Source organism: Pelodiscus sinensis, chromosome 1 (genome assembly GCF_052426305.1).
Source record: "Pelodiscus sinensis isolate ZL-2025 chromosome 1, ASM5242630v1, whole genome shotgun sequence".
NCBI classification, from domain to species: domain Eukaryota; kingdom Metazoa; phylum Chordata; order Testudines; family Trionychidae; genus Pelodiscus; species Pelodiscus sinensis.
Genome location: NC_143052.1, coordinates 343018931 through 343037435, shown reverse-complemented (window position 1 = coordinate 343037435; position 18505 = coordinate 343018931). Strand labels below are relative to the sequence as shown.

General features: G+C 45.6%; 1 protein-coding gene across 1 annotated transcript in view; it reads left to right on the top strand.

Moving 5' to 3' along the window:
• The window catches only part of GDPD5 (glycerophosphodiester phosphodiesterase domain containing 5), a 348323-nt gene that overhangs the window by 66636 nt on the left and 263182 nt on the right, over nucleotides 1-18505 (top strand). The window contains exon 2 of the mRNA XM_075919541.2: nucleotides 16023-16119. The gene's annotated coding sequence lies outside the window, so the exon portion shown is untranslated. The remainder of the gene's footprint in view (nucleotides 1-16022; nucleotides 16120-18505) is intronic.

Genomic DNA, 18505 nt, shown 5'->3' with positions numbered 1-18505 from the left:
TACAGCTTGCAGCAGTGAGTCTCTCCACCCAGATTAACATGGGCTCACGCTACCAAGCAAAAAATAGCTCTGTAGACTGTGCAACTTGAGCTCTGAAGTCCTTCTCCCTTACCTAGGCTTTGAGCCCGAGCTGCAATGTCAGCACAGCTATTTTTAGCCTTCTGATCCCAAATCTGTTTACCTGGGCTGGGAGGTTTGCTGCTGCAGGCTGTGTAGGTATAGCCTAGATGTCTGTGCCTCGGGCCCCTATCTTTGGAGGTGGGGTAAGAGGATAACTCTTTCTTTGTTCAGATTGCAAGGTCTTTGGGGCAGGGATTGCTTCATGCTGTCTGTATAATGCTTCACACCCACTGCGCATCTACCCTCTCTGCGCCATTGGTTGGGGCATCTGTTGGTGTTATTGTAGGACTTACTTGTCATATGTACAATGTGGGTTGCATAGTTATGTCATAGTTATGCAGTTGGGTGGATTGAGGCAGAAGAAATGGGATGGCTGCATTTTCAGAAGTCTCTGCTCATTTTGCTGTATTTCTTCCCATTGGCTTCCCTTACTCCTTGCAGACGTGGTATTGGCTGCCAGCAGGGACTCCCTCTGAGTTCGATTTAGCGAGTCTTAGACTCACTAAATCAAACTCCAGAAGATTGATCACGGCAGCAACAATCTTCTGTTGAGTGTAGACATGGCCTCTGATACAAGTCAGACAAGCAGGAAAAGCTTTTCAGAGGTACTGACCACACAGCTCCCATTGACTCCTTCCTTTCCAGCAGTAGGTGCTCATTGCTCCTCCAAATTAGTCCTATGAATCTGAAGGTCCTGAGAACTGTGGCACAAAAGTGGAGAGCACCTCAATGCATGGCCATAGGGGACATGCCCAAGGTTAGACATCAAGTTGTTGGCAAAGCTGGGATTGGCTGCGTTCTCTTATGTGCTTCCAGTTCCATGTGCTGGGCCAGTTAGGGAGGCAGAACTCAGGGTCTCAGTGTGTGGAAGAGACAATGGTGTACAGAAAAGGGATTTAGGTTTGATAGGAACTAAGGGGGTGTAGTTATTACATAGCCCTGTCTTGAGTTCAGGACTCTAGACCAATGTCCCCCAGCTCCTTCTTGGAAGAGTGCACACTGTCTTCAGTATACAGGCAGTCCCTGGGTTACGTACAAGATAGGGACTGTAGGTTTGTTCTTAAGTTGAATCTGTATGTAAGTCGGAACTGGCGTCAGCCGCTGCTGAAACTGATCAGTTTCAACCGCGGCTGAATCTGGACGCCAGTTCTGACTTACATACAGATTCAACTTAAGAAACCCAGGCGTCCCCAAGTCAGCTGTTGCTGAAACTGATCAGCGGCTGATTCCAGGACGCCTGGGGCAGAGCAACTCTGCCTCGGGCTTCCTGTAGTCAGCCGCTGGTCAGTTTCAGCAGTGGCTGACTTGGGGATGCCTGGGGCAGAGCAGCTGGGGTGCTGCTGGGTTGCTCCAGTAGTGCGGCTCCTCGGCGCTACTGGAGCAACCCAGCAGCACCCCAGCTGCTCTGCCCCAGGCGTCCTGATTCAGCCGCTGCTGAAACTGACCAGCAGCGGCTGAATCAGGACGCCTGGGGCAGAGCAGCTGGGGTGCTGCCGGGTTGGTCCGGAGCGCGCTGTGGGACCAATAGGCAAGAAAAGCCTGGTCTGCTGGGGGGGGGGGGGGAGGGCACTAGCTGCACACCCCCCCCCCCCCCCAGCAGACCAGGGAGACAGGAGTGGCGGGACCGCCCAAGTCCTCCAGGGCTTTGCTCCGTCTCCCTGGTCTGCTGACCTGGGAGACTCGGAGCAAAGCCGCAGAGCACGCGGGCAGCGGGACAGTCCAGGCGCGCTGCGGCTGTCCCACTGCTGGCGTGCTCCGAGGCTTTGCTCCCCATCTCCCTGGTCTGCTGGGAGACGGGGAGCAAAGCCTTGGAGCACGCCCGCAGCAGGACAGCCCAGGCGCGCCCGGGCTGTCCCGCTGCGGGCGTGCTCCGCGGCTTTGCTCCTGTCCTCCTGGTCTGCTGGGGGGGTCCAGCAAAGCCGCTGGACCCCCCCAGCAGACCAGGGAGACCGGGAGAAGCTTTTCTCGCCCTGGAGGACACGGGTGGTGACCCACCACCCGTGAGCTCCGGGGCAAGAAAAGCCCCGTTCGTAAGTGCAGATCCGACATAAGTCGGATCCGCGTAAGTCGGGGACTGCCTGTAATGCATGATGCTCCTCCCAAAATCAAAGGACTTTACTAAACTAGGTGATTGGATGACAAATGGCAGAAGTAGTTGAATGCTGATAAATGCAAAATTAATGCACACTGGACAACATAATCCCAGCTGCACACTGTGGGTGTAAATGGTTAACCGATTATCCCCTATCCGTTCTGGCTTATCAGTTCTGGTTAACCAGTAACTGATGGGGGATAGAGCAGCTCCCCTCCTGCTGCTGTTAGCCAAGATGGTCATGACCACTGTTGGAAGGCAGGATACTGGGCTAGATGGATTATTGATCTGCACCAATGTGGTCATCTTCATGCAAATAGAACCTAGGAGTCCTTATTACTTACCCTATTCTTACTGAGAAATGAGCAATTCAAATAGCTTTTAAAACTCTCTTCCCCACGTGCAAAACTATTGACTCTGGTATTGGCAATCTCAGGTAAAATTTTCCATGAGCTACGAGAGGGTGTTTCTTTGCTTCTTCCTCGGTTGAACAATTTAAATAGGTGTTTAAATATATATTTTTGGCTCCCCAAATGCATTGTTGATGAGATTCTCTTTTCTCTTCATCTTCTCCTTTCTTCAGTCTTGACTGTAACGCCTGGTCAAAACTATAAAATTAGATTGAGTTGACTATTTTGCTCAGGAGGACTTTGAAAAATGAGTCTGAAAAATGCAAATGTAATTAAGTTGGCCTAAGGCCTGATGATGGCACAGCTATGTGGAGGGAAACATCGTTTTGTTGATCTGGTAAATACTTCTGAGGTGGATGTAGTAGTGGAAGAACTCCTTCTGTTGCTGTTGTAAGCATCTTTGCTACCGTGCAGTGCAGCTGCAGGTCTAGTGTAGGTCTAGAGTAGACATACTCTGAGATATTACAGCAAGGATGTTAATTGCTTCCCAGGGAACCGTTGGAAATAAAACTTGCTGTAACCATACAATTAAACTATGATCTTTTGCTCCAGTATTGACAGATGCACATCTATTTTGTTCTTGAATTGTACATGTCTTAAGCAACATTTTCCTGTAATTGTGCTGTTTGGTTTACCCTTCAGGTGCTCACGTTTTTCTGCTTGCGCGATTCTTACACAGAGCCATGCCCTTATCTGGGATATGATATTGTAGCTCCAGAGGTTCTCTGCCACAAAGGGGATTGTTGCTGCCTCAAAGTAATGTGTTAGGTGTGTGTATTTCAATGTCTTGCTGCTTTTAATGCACTTACCATTTGGAAACAAGGAGAATCACCGCCCTGAGAACAACCAACTCTCCTGGGACCACCAGGTCAGGTCTAAACTACTACCGGTCCATGGAGCCTCAAACTGGAAACTATCGTTCTGCTTTTGTTCTGTAGAGGATCTCTGAGCACTTGTTATCCTAAACTAGTGACTGGATTCGGCTCATCACTGCGGAACAGGGCTCTTCCAGGCTACATGACTCTGGGGCCAAAGCAGCTTTTACAGTGGAGGTGAAAGAGGTGTGTGAGAGAGACAAAGCAAAGAAGTAGTTTATCTGGTAGATGCCGGTAGCTTTGATAGGTAATGGGGTGTTAGCTCAACCAAAAGTTCCATTGTTTTAAAAGCTGGTAGAGCTCTGTCTTGTAGACCAGGACAGATGGACAAGAACTCATGGTTTGATAGGTGCTCCTGTAAATATTGTGCCCTTGCTGTAAGTCGGGCCACGGTTGTGTGACACAAGGTGGCTGTTGCTTAGCAGACCCGCATATGACTTGAGCTGTGATCCGGAGAATTTTGTCCCACTATTGTTGTTCCTTACAGATCCACTCCCACTACTGCTGCAATGCGAATGCAGAAATCCAGTCCCTTAGCAAGAGACAACACATCTGTAAGCGCATTGCATGGCCTAACCCCGTCTCTCCCCGGAGCCTCTCCCTGACACGCAGCATGGTGTAAATTCCTGACATTCGTCACGGTTCAGGCTGGGGCGCTGTTTACATCCTAGAATTAACATCTGGGTAACTAATCACCAGACAGCAGCAGTGCCAAAAAAGCTCTGAATTGAAGACAGGCTCAAAGTTGCAGTGGGTCTCTGTAGTCCATAGCTGATACTGCTGATAACAAAGCTGTATCGACCAATGTTCCCTCTCATTTTGTCAATGTGTGGAATACATTTTATATGTACCGAGGCATGTGTGGATGTGCACCGCTAATAGAAACATATGCTGCTGGCAGTGGCCGCTTTGCTAATCAGCTGGTCAGCACCTGAATGTCTCCTAGATGATTATTCAGGTGCTCAGCTTACAGGGAACAGTGGTATTGATTCAAACTATCCCCCTTTGTGTGTGCATGCATGTGTGTGTGAGACATCATCCTGTGTCGCATGCACACACACACACACACATGCGCGCGGGCATGTGAGAATCATCCCTTTCTACTGCCCCATGTGTGTATCTGAGAGTCTCATCCCTGTGTGTATGCACATGCACCATGCCCCTCCGCTGCCCTTTCTCCCCCATATGTGTGAGTCAGCAAGTATCAATTCACTCCCATCTTAGTCAGATCCTTCTTTCTCTCTTGTGGTGTTCAACCCAGGAACCGTTAGTCAGCGCGAGTCAGGTGTTTGGCTAGTGAATGCTAGTTGTGTGTATCTGAACTCTTCTTGCAACAGATGGCTCGTATTAAAACTTAGCCTTGTAAGCTCACAAAACAGAATAGATGTGCCAGCAATGAAAAGCCCCTCATCTGGTTAGCTATGTTCTAGTTCCACTGGAACACAGTATAAAAACGCATAACGTTAAAAACAGCATTCAAGCTGTGACTGAGAGATGCAGTTATTTTCTACTGTAAAGGGGAGCAGCGGTGGAGTCCTATAGGGAGAAACTGTGGGGCGGAAACTATGGCTCAGAGTTCCTCTTCTAATGGCAACCACAGTAGGATATCTGCTTTCGGGTTAAGGAGATGGATGGGGATATTTCCTGAACCTTGGTCAATACTGAAGATGATGATGGATCTTATAATGCTCTTTTCATCAGTTGATCTCAAAGCCCTTTACAAAGGGACTCCTTAAGATTATTAACCCCATTTTACAGATGGGGAAACTGAGGCACACAGCAGCCTTAATGACTTGCCAGCAGGTAAATGACAGAGCAGGGAATAGGATCCTTGACTTAATCCTAGTGCAGTGCTTTAGCCACTAGGCCACACTACCTCCCAACTAAAGATGGTTATCAGCATTATTACCCCATAATGTTTTCCTGACGCTCCTCTGAAATAATTTTTTCCTTTAGAAATAGCTGCCATTTTCCAAACAATATAGTCTGTGTTGGTTAAAGGCCTTCCACTGCATACTCATTTTGCCTGTGTGCTTGATTAAGTAGGCAAAGAGCAGTCTGCATCCCATTCTTGTCTCCCTCTTTTAAGACAAATTTATTGAAAGAGGTTAAATTATGGCTTCATAATAAAAGGTAGAGGAGGTGAGGAATGAGACAAAGAGTCTCCCTAAAGCAGGGGTGTCCAAACTTTTTTCAAAGAGGGCCAGATTTGATGAAGTGAACATGCGTGAGGGCCGACCATTTTGCCTGACATTCTTTGAACCATTAAAATTAAATACAAATTAACTATTTTATGCAAAGTTTATTGCAAACGGCATACTTTTCATTTCGTCACATGGATGACAAATCTAAACAGGTGTTAAATCACTCTGCCTTTCATATCTGAAGGACAGATGAAAAAAAAAATCCAGGAAGCTGAAATATATGTCAGGAACATTGGAAAGTACATTACATATTATTGGTAATAAAGGTTGTCTGTCAACTTTTAAGTTCAAAAAATATGAACAGGAACATAACACCAAGTATACATGTTGTGTCCAAATATATTTATAACTGATTTAGACCAACTGACATTAACTGAGATTTTACAATGTATTCATCTCAATACATATGGATTCGTTGGGGGCCATAAAAGATAGATATTGCCAAATTACCTGGGGGGCCGTATTAAACCGGAACATGGGCCGCAATTGGCCCGCGGGCCGGACTTTGGACATGCCTGCCCTAAAGAGTATGGGCTTGATCTAGCTCCCATTGCAGTCAATAGGAGCTAGATTAGGCCTTCTCTGCACACACTGGATTCTTTAAATATGTATGTAAAGGTGCCTAAATTTGCTCCAGAATAGGAGGGGCGAGTCCAACACCAGGAAGGGGCGCACGTAACATACTGTGAGAGCTCATTTAAAAAAAAAGAGTGGTCCTGTAGCACATTAGGCTATGTCGACACTACAGGCTTCTTGCGCAAGAAGCGTTTTGCGGAAGAGATCTTCTGCAAAAACGTCTTGTGCAAGAGAGGGTCCAGACTGCATGGACGCTCTCTCGAAAGAAAGTGCTGGTCACAGTATGACCACCAGAATGACTGCTTTTTTCTATGCGTTTTTTTTGCACAACAGGAAGGAGTTATTTCTTGTAGAAAGAGCAATAACTCTTGCACAAAACCCCCTTCATTCTGTTGATTTTCTTGCGCAAAAACACGCTTGAGGTGTGGATACTCCGTGAGTTTTTGTGCAAAAATTACTGTTTTTGTGCAAAAACTCTGCAGTCTAGACGTAGCCTTAGAGACTAACAAAAAATATAGATGGTATCATGACCTTTCCTGGGCACAACCCACTTCTTCAGATAAGTGGAGCAAGGGGCATGAAGGGACATGATCCCAAACACACCCTATAGACTCAGAATCCAGAAGGAAAAGAATAGGAACCAACACTTTATTTTTATTTTTAAATATCACTTTTGGAGCCCTTTCCGTGATTTCTGGGCACATGGGGTTAATACACTGCTGCTGTTTCCAGATAGAAGAGGTGTTTGCCTCTGGTGGTAGAGTCTTACGTGTTTTGGAACTGGGGTCTAGTCATGGCTCCGAGGAGTGTGTGGAGGTTGTGTTTAAAAGCGAGTCCTCTGGAATTACTGTGTCTTGTCTGTGGAGATTCATTACCATGGAGAGAAGCTGTTAATTGACGTGAAATAGTTCTATCCACAGAGTAAATTTTACAATGCCTAAGTGTGTGTGTAAAGTTTAATTGCTCTGCTCCAAACTGATTAAAACGGAGCATCTGAATTCCTCACACACTCCAATTGTTAACTCGGTGAGCTTCTAGTACAGGCTTCCTGTGGGTATAGGTCTGAGCTCAGGTTAAAACAGGGTTATACAGCCAGGATGTACCTTGTGCAGAAAGGTAGGAGAAAGCTTGTTAGTCCATGTGGCTAACCCAAACTTTGAGGATAGGAGGAGAAAACACTTGTCTGCATTGGACTGTGAATCTGACAGTACTCGTAGCTGGGAGCAGAGGTCTCGTTAGTGCCTCAGGGCACACAGGGGTCTTTCTCTCTGAGTTGGCAGACTTGTGCTGCTGTGAAAACACACACAGTGCGGCTCTGAAAGCCTTGGCGTTTCCTGGATGTAGTGCGTCTATGTGATTAACCACTTCCTGGAACTTTCTTCCCCTTGTGCTAAGCCTCCGGGAGGGGAGAAGAGCAAAGGTGATGGGAGACTGCAGATGTCTTCTGGAAAGGCAAGTCTGATCTGGTCAGCTCCAGAGGGGGCTGACTCGGGGCAGAGAGGCCACAGAACCCAGAACTGCAGGGATAGAAATGTGAAGAGTGCAGGTCACTGCCTCAGAATGGGGGATATGGAGAGGAGCACCCAGCCAAGAACCCAAGACGGTGCCCGCTGCTCCAAGGAGGAATCAGTGGATGTGCACAGAGGAGCTCTGTCTGTCTCTCTGCTAGCCATAGAAAGTGAAATTCTCTCTCTGGCCACAGAACAGGTTGTGCTCACATGCCTGTGAGTTACTTCCTCGACATCTAGGCAGAAGTTTCCAAGTGTCCACTAATTATAGTGTGTTTGGGTGTCAGAGTGAGAGACCTATAAATATAGACAGGGTGTGGGTGGGTGGGTGGTAGGAGGACAGGAGTGTGCAGGGTGTTCTCAACTCCCTCGCCATCTGAAAAGCCACCTGATTGCATGGCTCAGAAGCTAGCTGCCACCCTCCAGCAGGCAGAGGGAAAGGGAGGGAGGTGGGTTGGGGAATCTTCTCTCTCTTACCAAAGCTCAAGGGGAGCAGGTACTGGTGGGAGGGGGTGAGACTGGATCAGACGGCGAGCGAGGGAAACCTGGGGGTGGGGAAAGGGGAAGAATGAGAGCTCCAGGGGAGAGGATGGGAGCCAAGGAACTGAGGGGGGGGGGGGGAGACAGGAAATTCAAGGCCACAGGGTCAGGACATTTTCTTGTCCTCCTTCAACTTTGTGGCCAACATGACGCCATTTACTGCAAGGGCCTGATCGGCACAGGTGCCGAGTGCCTGCAGTTCCCAATTGGCTGCTTGGCACCTCCAAAGAGGTGTTCCTGCTTAGGGGCTGACTCCATGAGCGCTACAGCCCTGGTGCCTGGCGGCGAAAGCACTCAGTGGCAGCCAAAATCACCCTCTCTGTCGTCGTCGTCGTCTTCTCCCTCTCCCCCCACCCGTGGCACCTCTCTGCTGGTGGCCCCGATTACCAACTCCTTCCTTGCTCTCCCAGAACTTCTGGAGGGCCGTGAATGGCTGATTCGTGGCCTTCAGGAAGCACCAGGAGGGAGGGAAAGAGGGGGACGGGGCATGCTTGGGGGGAGAAGGCAGGGAAGAGTCGGAGCAGGAGATTGGGGGAATTGATGGATTGGGGTGGGGGAGGGGCAGAGCAGGAGTGGGGCATGAGGAAAGGGGTGGAATGGGGCGGGGCCTGGGGCAGAAGGGTAGCTGAGCGCCCCCTGGGGGCTAGAGGAGTAGTTGGTGCCTCTGTATTCCTGAACTCCGTGTTTGGGAAATATAGGTGCTCCTGTGTAGCCCAGCGGGAATCTGAAAGCAACGAAACAGCAAGTGCCACTTGGCCGCCCTGACATCTGTCCTGAGATGGGCCAGTGTTGAGATGTTCAAAACAGTGCAGGGGAATGTAGCCATTCCTCGTCCATGAATTTTAATGGTTAACTGCCCTGCACCACTTCGAAAACCTCCTGTGTGTCGTCTTGGTCAAAATTGTTAATATGTAACATTGCTCCAGTAGCAACAGCCTCAGTTTTGGATAGGCTGGCTTGCCAGTGTTATACTGCATTGGCACTGTTTCTTTACCCAGCCCCCAAAGATAAGAAGTTAAGCCAAAAACATTTATTGCTAATGGTGGTATAAGTGCCGCGTTGTGTGGCCTGGGGAGGTTAAATGTTGGTGTCAACCAGTGTTCCCTGTAAGCTGAGTGTTTGTGCAGCTGCTCAGGAGAGATTCAAATGCAGATTATCAGAGTACCCACAGCTAGGTTTTTTGTTTCTACTGGTGGTGCACATTCACACATGTCTCATTGCGCATAAAATGCATTCCTTACATGAATTGAAAAGATTAGAGTACATTGGTTTCAACGTGTATTGCTTTTTCCGGACAGATGAACTAAATTACTTTTTATTTGCCAACCCTAATCTCAAGGCCTGTGTCTGTATTAAAGAACTAATGGAGTATTTGGTTCAAGTGTGTTCACAGTAGTTATGCCGAAATGGTGTTGGAATGGTTGTTGGCATGGGCCCTGTTCATGCTAGTACTCTTTTAATTGCTTTGATTGACTGTAATGTTCCTTGGCTATTTCATTCACCATTTCTGACCAGGATCTTGAAAGCAGTGGATTCTGAGAGATTGCAAAAGGCTACAGGTGCATAAAGAGATAAGTAGTCCAGGCCTAGATGAACTATTCCATCTTATTTATGTCTAGGATGGCAGACTTGCACTGCACCCTCAACTTGCACTGTAATTTGCTAATTCCTAATCTACTTAAACCAATTCTTGAGATACAAGAAACTTCTCCAGTGTAGATAAAGCAAAGGTTCTGTGTGTATCTGACTAATGTTTAACATAACTGAGGGTGCAGCATCCCTTTCTGCTGCATTAGATGTCTATGGATTTTAAATACAGCAGGCAAGTCCCAGAAGCAACCTTCAGAGTCTAAAGCAGAGTATCTCAAAAAAATTATTTGGTGGTCTCAGAGTGCAGCCACTAAATCTTTCTGTGGCCACTCTGAAATTTTTCCCTAACATATTTAATTAAGTTTAGGAAAAACAAATACACATACACATGTACCTAGCCAAATTATTGTGATTTATGTATATAGGATTTTTTTGGTATACTCGATAAAAATAATGCACGGTTGTCTCTGTTCTTCCCAACTGGACCTAAACAGAATAGAAACACCAACTAAGGTGCTTAGCATGTTCTTGTCTTTTGTTTTCTTGTTGCTTCTTTTGCTTTTTAAAAAAGACTTGCTAAACACTAACTCTGCCGTGAAAACTGGTATCAGCAAACATACATATATTGCTGTTCACAGCAGACATACTCACCCCTAGTTTAAACTCTAGCGGATTGTAAAATGGAATCTTTTTGTCCCAAGGGAAAGTTTGTCCTCAGTCAGTATGAAAAGTACAAATGGCAAGATACTCTGTGGCAATTCAAGACATTTAAATGCAGGAACATTGAATCTACCTTAACAAAATCATTTTGTTTCAATGTTATATCTTTTATGATAAAATAGAAAAAAAAATTAAAGTAAAAATGGAGGAGCCCGTGCTAATTGAGTTGTTTCAAAATTGTCAAGTTCAGTCAAAATCAATACACACCTGGGAAATATTTAGATTTTGATGAAACAACAGATCTCAATAAGTATTCCAGCAATTCTTTTGGCTATTTCCAGTTTAAACCATCCCATCAGGCCTTCGAGTTTTGTAAGGAGAAAACTACTGCCTTTCCTGTTTGTAAAGAAATTCTAAATGAACTTTGCTCAAAACCAGCTGAAGTGTGGTATTTCACGAGTAGGCAGTGAAGTCTGATAATTTTTGTGAGATGCCAAAACTAGTTGCTTTTAACACCTGCCAAAGTTTAGGCTGTAACCATCTGTTCTTAACATGATTTTGCAATTTTAAATCTTAAACACCTGGTTCAGAATCACCTGAGATCTCAGCCAATCTCCATTCTAATTACCACCACTCACAAAGAGGGAACTGGAAGCAGCTGATGTCCAAGAGGTGTATCATCAAGATTACACTGTCAGGCCATTGTACAGTGTACTCCTCACATGAACTATTGCAGCATTTCACTAAAGTGCACTGCAGTTCTCCTGCTGGTTGTTAGAAGTTGCTGTGCTGTTTGCATAGCAGGCAGTTAAAACTGATCTCTGAGCTGGGCGGAGTCAGGGCCAATGTTCCCTCTAATTTTTCGATCCATGTGCAGATAGGGTTGCCAGATGCTTTAACCAAAATCCCCCCCCCCAAAAAAAAACAACCACCGAGGAAAAAATTCTGTTGAGAGAGGAAAAAAAAAAGGAGGGGAGACCAAAGTTGTCGAGCGGGGAAAAAAGGACCTCAAGAGTTAAGCAATAAATAAATAAATTAATAAAAAAAACCCCAGCATGGCCCCTTTAAGAAATGCTTTTAAGGCTTTTTGGCCTTAACAGGCTGCTGGCGGCTGTCTGCCATCTTGTCTCCCTGCTCCAGGCCAGACAGCTCCCTTGCGGAACTCGGTAAGCACCCGGTATTTTCGCCTCCTGGCTGGCAAAAAAAAATCAGAAGATATCGGACATTTTAGGTATCTTCTGAACTATTTTACTGGACAGGAGGCAAAAATACCAGACTGTCTGGTTCAACACTGGGCACCTGGCAACCCTATGTGCAGAATAAATTTTTATACTCCCCTAGACATGGGCAGATGTGCACCACCAGTAGAAACATGCTGCCAGCTGTGGATGCTCTGCTAATCAGTTGGGCCGCCATCCAGGAGAGATTCAAATGCCTTCCAAGTGTCAGCTTACAGGGAACACTGGTCAGCATCTGATTAACTCTTGAGGGCCCAGGCGCCTGAACTGTGGCCCTGAGTCTGCTTGGTCTTTTCCCCCTGAGACTCCACATACTCCTTGCACAGGGAGAAAGGGGCAGAGAAGAGTGAATTGGTGGTAGGGATGTTAAGTATCGGTTAATTGAATAGTCGATTAACCTCATGAATTCTTATTGGTTAGTCAGCTATTCCGTAGTCTGCAGGGGTGGGCCGGCAGCCATTATGCTCTGGCCTCACTCCTGAGGAGCTCCCTGGCACTCTGTGCTGCTGCCTCTGTATCAGAGGCAGCAGCGCACGGTGTCAGGCAGGAGATGGTCCACGAGGGGCGCCAGTTTAAAAACCAGCTCCTCTTGCGGACCAGCTGCCTCCTGATACAGAGGCAGCAGCACAGGATGGCAGCAGCCTCTGCCCAGGGGTGAGGACCTATGCTTCCAGATCTGGCACAAGCCAGAATTGAGCCAAGGCTGCCTGTCTGCCTGGCTCCTAATACACTTTAAATGCAGAGTCGCAATATGGGTAGGTTCCGGACCCAGCGTGAGCCAGGACTGAGCTGGGTTGCTGGCTAACCCACTACAAAATTTATTGGCAAGGAAGGGAAGGAAATGCATGTAGTCTATAGCAGTAACCTATATGCTTTTGTTTATTGGTTAACCGACTACGCTATTACATCTCTAGTGGGTGGACAGTGGTGTTATAGCCATGTTGATGTTAGGATATTGGAGAGACAAGGTGGCTGAGGTAATATCTTTTATCAGACCAACTTCTCTACAGGTATGTCTACCCTAGGAAACTATTTCAAAATAACTAAATTTGACTTGATAACAACATTGAAATAGTGTGTCCTCACTATGGGGAAACCTCAGATTTAGTCCGAGGCAGGCTCTGTTAATCTGGATGTGCTACCTCGACTTAGAGCCCCAGGAAGCACTGGGGAGTAATTAGTTTGAAGTGCTCTAGGGAGTAGTGATTTCAAAATGGTGGCACCAGCGCATCCATGCTACCACTATTTCAGAATAACTATTTCAAAATTAGTGTTATTTCTCGAGGAAAGCAGGAGTACACATTTCAAAATAGACTACCTGTTGTCTAAAAATTAATGGATTTGGTAGTGTGGATGCTCCACTTATTAATTCGACCGTAAGAGGGTTATTTTGAAATAAAGCCCTCATGTAAACCTGGGCTATGTGAGAGATCTTAAGAGCTCTGTTTAAAATTGAAAGCTTGTGTCTAACAGAAATTGGTCCAATAAAAAATATTACGTCTCCCAACTTGTATCTAAGAGATTTTAACGCGGTCCACAAATTCTATGTTATAAATATCCTCTTACTAGCTGAACACTTTACCTTTTTGCCCTTTCTCTATCTATGCTGGTGAGGCTTTTTTTTCCATTGTACTTGCTGAGAAATAAGCAGTTTGTTTCACTTGAATCCAATAAACTTTTTTTTTTTTTTTTGCAGCTAGTGTTGCCAGGTGTCCGCTTTTGAACTGGACAGTCTAGTATTTGAGCTTTCTGTTCGGGCAAACAAATTGAGAAAATATAAATGAGAAAATATAAATGTCTGGTATCTTCTACATAAGATGTAATGTAGATTGTGATGTAATATCAAGTGTGTCCAGTATTTTTGTTGAAACCATCTGGCAACCCTATGTTGCAGCACCTGAAGTACAGAAGTGTCTCTGAATGATGGTAATGGAAACATTGCTGGGGAATGAGTTAAGAAAACAAAATCCTTTCATAATGGTGTTAAGAAAGCATCCTGAATGCTTCTACTGGTATGAAACGTAGTAAAAAAAAGTGCTAGGCCAAATTTGATACGACAGTGTCTTTTGAATTTAGGCTTACCTTCCAGGGCTGTGAATTGAAATGAATGGCCAGCCCAAGCAATGTCCGTAAGTGTGTGCCTTTTGGGTTCCAGTTAGCACACTGCAAAATACTGCGATTGAGTTTGCCAGAAATCCCCTAGCCACATCGCTGGCACCCAACTCTTTGTGATAATGGTGGTGTTGGGTATGGGGTTGGTGGTTTTTTTTTTTTTAAACGATTAACAGCATTTTGTTACTGTTTCCTGTGTGTGAGTCAAAATAATACACTGTTTCCTGTCTGATTCAATGACACTAATGAGCCCTTCATTAACCTGACTAAACACAGTATTGTAATTTAGTCGTTTGAAATTAGATGCTGAATAGGGGACATTTTATGGGGAAGACCTGAATAACTGAATAAAAACGTGATTCTAGTGATAGGATTCTATCTGGCAATTCATAAAAACTGGTAGAAAAGACAGGGTTTTTTTTGTTCTATTCTTATAGAAGTCTTACTGTTTTTATCTCTTATGAAAAACTCCCTCTCAAAACATCCTAAGCTGATAGCTGTGTGTGTGTGTGTGTGTGTGTGTGTGTGTGTTTTCATAACACAATTGGGGAACACATAAATGTTTCCACTGTAAGTGCTTGAGGTCAAAGATGGGTTTTATGTGAAACACACAGCTGAGAGAGAGAAGAGCCCTTGAATATTTTCTCAGTGTTTGTAAAGGCCTACTGCCTTTACAGTAGGCCGTGGTCCAGCAAATAATTAAGCACATGCGATGTCCCATTGAAGGCAGTGGAACTACAGGCAGTCCCCGGGTTACGTACAAGATAGGGACTGTAGGTTTGTTCTTAAGTTGAATTTGTATGTAAGTCGGAACTGGTACATATTGTAGGGGAAACTCTAGCCAAACATTTCTCCAGAGCTCAGTTTTATTCTCCCACACCTCACTTCCCTCAGTCCTTTATTCTCAAGCTGAGGTGTCTGCTGAGAAAAGCCGCTCCGCATCTTCCTGGTCTGCTGGGGAGGGGGGGCGCTAGCTTTGCGTCTCCCTGGTCTGCTGGGGGGAAGCAGCTAGTGCGGGGTTGCCTCACCCCATTTGTAAGTAGGGATCCGATGTAAGTCGGATCCATGTAACCCGGGGACTGCCTGTAGCATGTGTTTAAGATTAGGTATGTGCGTGCGCATCTTGCTGAATCAGCCTATAATGGGAACTGTAGAACAGCTACAATTGTTCCATAATGTCACAAGATAGGCATAAGGGTGTAAGTACATACTAAAAGACATAAGTTGATCCTATTATACCTGTTATTTATTGTTAAATTATAACATTCTTTCTACCCTCTCTGTCCCCCAGCCTTCTTGTGACTAACCATGGGTTTGTAATGCTGCATTGAATTTGTTTACATATGGCCAAATTCCAATCTCATTTTTGAAAATGTAAATTCAAAGTAATTTGCCCTGTTAAAACTAAGCTCAAAATTGGGCTGAGGGTACATGCAAATAGCAGGTGATGTGATGCTATATTGGCTCTTTGAAGTATGGCTCCATAGTCACAGCAACTCACTAGCAGCCTCCTGGGACTTCTGCCCACAGGAGTAAACCTTCAGGTTAAATTTAGATTTTAAAAGCCCAGAAGCTGCTGGACAAAGTATCTTTGGAACGGACACAAACTGATATCTGTGTCAGTGGCTGAGCGGAACTTGTTTCTAAAAACAGCCCATCACATTGTTGCTCTTTAATGGCACTTGAGCCCTAGTGAAATTAGCCCTTGCAAAGGGAAATGGATGATAAAATCACAACCCATCCTAGTTTAGCTTAGAGGAGCTACCCAATGCAGCAGGAACACCCAAAGGGTTCTTATTTAGCTTCTGTGATTGTACTGGAACAGCTGGCTTTGGCTGGTGGGTGCACCAAGCCATGCTAGGATGCACATCTGTGGAATGAGTTGAAAGGCATAATTTATGGCATGAATTCACACATGGGATGTGTTAAGATTTGAATAATATGGGATGTTGAGTGTGAAAATATCTAGATTCCTGGGCTACTCTGTGGTCTGACTAGAAATACTTATCTGCCTAATGTAATTGGTTGTGTTTTGTAATTACCTCATCTCTGGATAGAAACTATAGAGACAAAGATCTATTGTGTTTTCTCTCTCAGTGCTTGCAGCACGGTGGGTCTGTCCCCCTGAAGTGACTCCGATTCCATAAGGTTGTTCCTGGCTGAAACTCTCAATACGGACAAGTCAACTTTATAGGTAAGCAAAAGAAATAGGATCAAGATTCCCGCCCCCTGTTCTCCCAGTGTCCCACACTTCTGCTTCTGACTGCTACATTGGCTTCTTCAGGAAATGTTTTAATCTTTTGCTTCTCCCTGTTACCTCTCAGTACAGGCTGTTTTTCATATTGATCCATGTGGACTGTTGTGTTACTCTGCTTTCTTAAAGTGCAACCCTTCTTCATGATGAGAAGTAACTGCTTTTCAGGGAATGCTTTCTTGAGTTGCTAATAAATCAGAAAACCATACTCTTTTTATAAATATTTCTAATCCTCGTTGGGGATATTAACTAACAATTTACTAGTCGAGTAGTTGATGGAATTACATTGAGTACTCAACTAGTCGATAGGCACTTCCGCATTCCTCCTTTGAAATGTACAAGCGCCCTAGTAAGGGCGCTTGTACATTTCAAAGGAGGAATGCGGAACTCTGCGTGCAGCCCGGGGCTCTTGTGCATTTCAAAGTGGAAGCGCCAGTGTTTCCCACTGACCCCAGGCTCCATGCTGTGCTGCTGCTTTGAAATGCCATGCGGAGTCTGGGGTCAGCTGGGGACTCCCCAGCTGATCCTGGGTTCCTCAGAAATGCTGCGCGGAGCCCAAGATCAGTCTCCAGCTGACCCCGGGCTTCAAGTGGTGCTGCTGCATTGAGACGTCATGGCGGCATTTCAAAGGGACAGCGCTGCACAGAGCCCTAGCTCAGGTGTGCGGCGTTACCCCTTTGAAATGTCCCCTCGGCATTTCAAAGCAGCAGTGCCACATGGTGCCCAGAGTCAGTTCTTTGTGCTGCTGCTTTGAAGTACCCTCTCCCCCCCCCGCCTTTGCTGCCTCTATCTGATAGAAGCAGCAAGTGGGGGAGGGGGGGGAGAATCGACTAGTCAACTGACTATCCAATAAGCATTTGCTTATCAGATAGTCGACTAGTCCTTAACATCCTTATTCCTCGTCCAGGTTCTTGCACCCACAAAAGGGGTGTGTGTCTACAGAGTATCCCCGTGATCTTATTTCTGTACTATTCCCTCCTTTTTCACCCCTCCCCTGCTTTAGTCCCACTTTCCATATCTAAAACTAGACTGGAAACTCTTCAATGCTGGGATATTGGGCCAGGGCTTCCGATGGGGCAAATTAAACAAATCTGGTTTGCGCCAGCTACAGATCTGACCTCGGGTCGGTCTCTCTCTGCTGCAAAGCGCTTTGCATGAGCAAATACAAACAGATGCGTGAATCAGCGACTCAAAGCCATGTCTACGCTACCGCTTATGTTGCTCAGGGGTGTGAACCCATCCCCCCCAAGTGACATGAGTTTAGCAGGCATAAGTGGGAGTGTGCACAGTGCTATGTTGACTGGAGAGCTAGCGCTCTCTTGGCACAGCATGTGAGAGATGTTACTGCAGCTGCATAGATACAGCTGTGCCACTGTAAGCTCTCTAGTGTAGACGTAACCTCAGTGAAACATGACTGAAAGGAAGTGGAGCAGGAGTGGTGAGCATGTCTGAAAGGGTGTCACAAGGAGGAGGGAGAAAAATTGTTCTCCTTAGCCTCTGATGATAGGACAAGGAGCAATGGCCTTAAACTGCAACAAGGGAGGTTTAGGTTGGATATTAGGAAAAACTTCCTAACTGTCAGGGTGGTCAAACACTGGAATAAGTTGCCTAGGGAGGTTGTAGAATCTCCATCTCTGGAGATATTTAAGAACAGATTAGATAGACATCTATCTGGGATGGTCTAGACAGTACTGGGTCCTGCTGTGAGGGCAGGGTTCTGGACTCAATGACCTCTTGAGGTCCCTGCCAGTTCTAGTGTTCTATGATTTTATCTCTGAGCCAACTGCTTTCTTTTTCAGCACCATCATCTTCTTGTATGCAGTTTTTTCCCAGATTTAATCACCACAGGGACTATTTTGAACTGAATATTTGACTCCAGCATCTTAATATGACATTTTAATAAAGACTGCAAGAAATCACATAACCGATGCTTGCAATATCTATTTTTTTATAAATCGCTTTTTTTTTCTAATTAAGTACTGCTTCCGGCCTAGGTCTCCATAATGCTTTTAAGCATTGTTTAAAGAGCCCAGAAAGTTACCGATCTCCTAGTAACAATTGCCGCTTGCTTCTATCAGTGTTGTGCAGCTGCCCGCATAATTCCTCTCAACCATGCAGTGTACGCAGGACAGAAAGCTGTGAAGTATTTGTATTTCAACAAGTTTCTTGGTGCGTAAGTTGATAGGCTGTGCTAGATGGTATGAACACAGGAGACTTTGAGCTGTTCTTTGTAGCAATCCTGCTTCAAATCGACACTTCCTGAAATCATTTCTCCAACCTATGTGATAAGGCTGGTAAAGTGTCCAAAACTGCTCTACAGATGGGA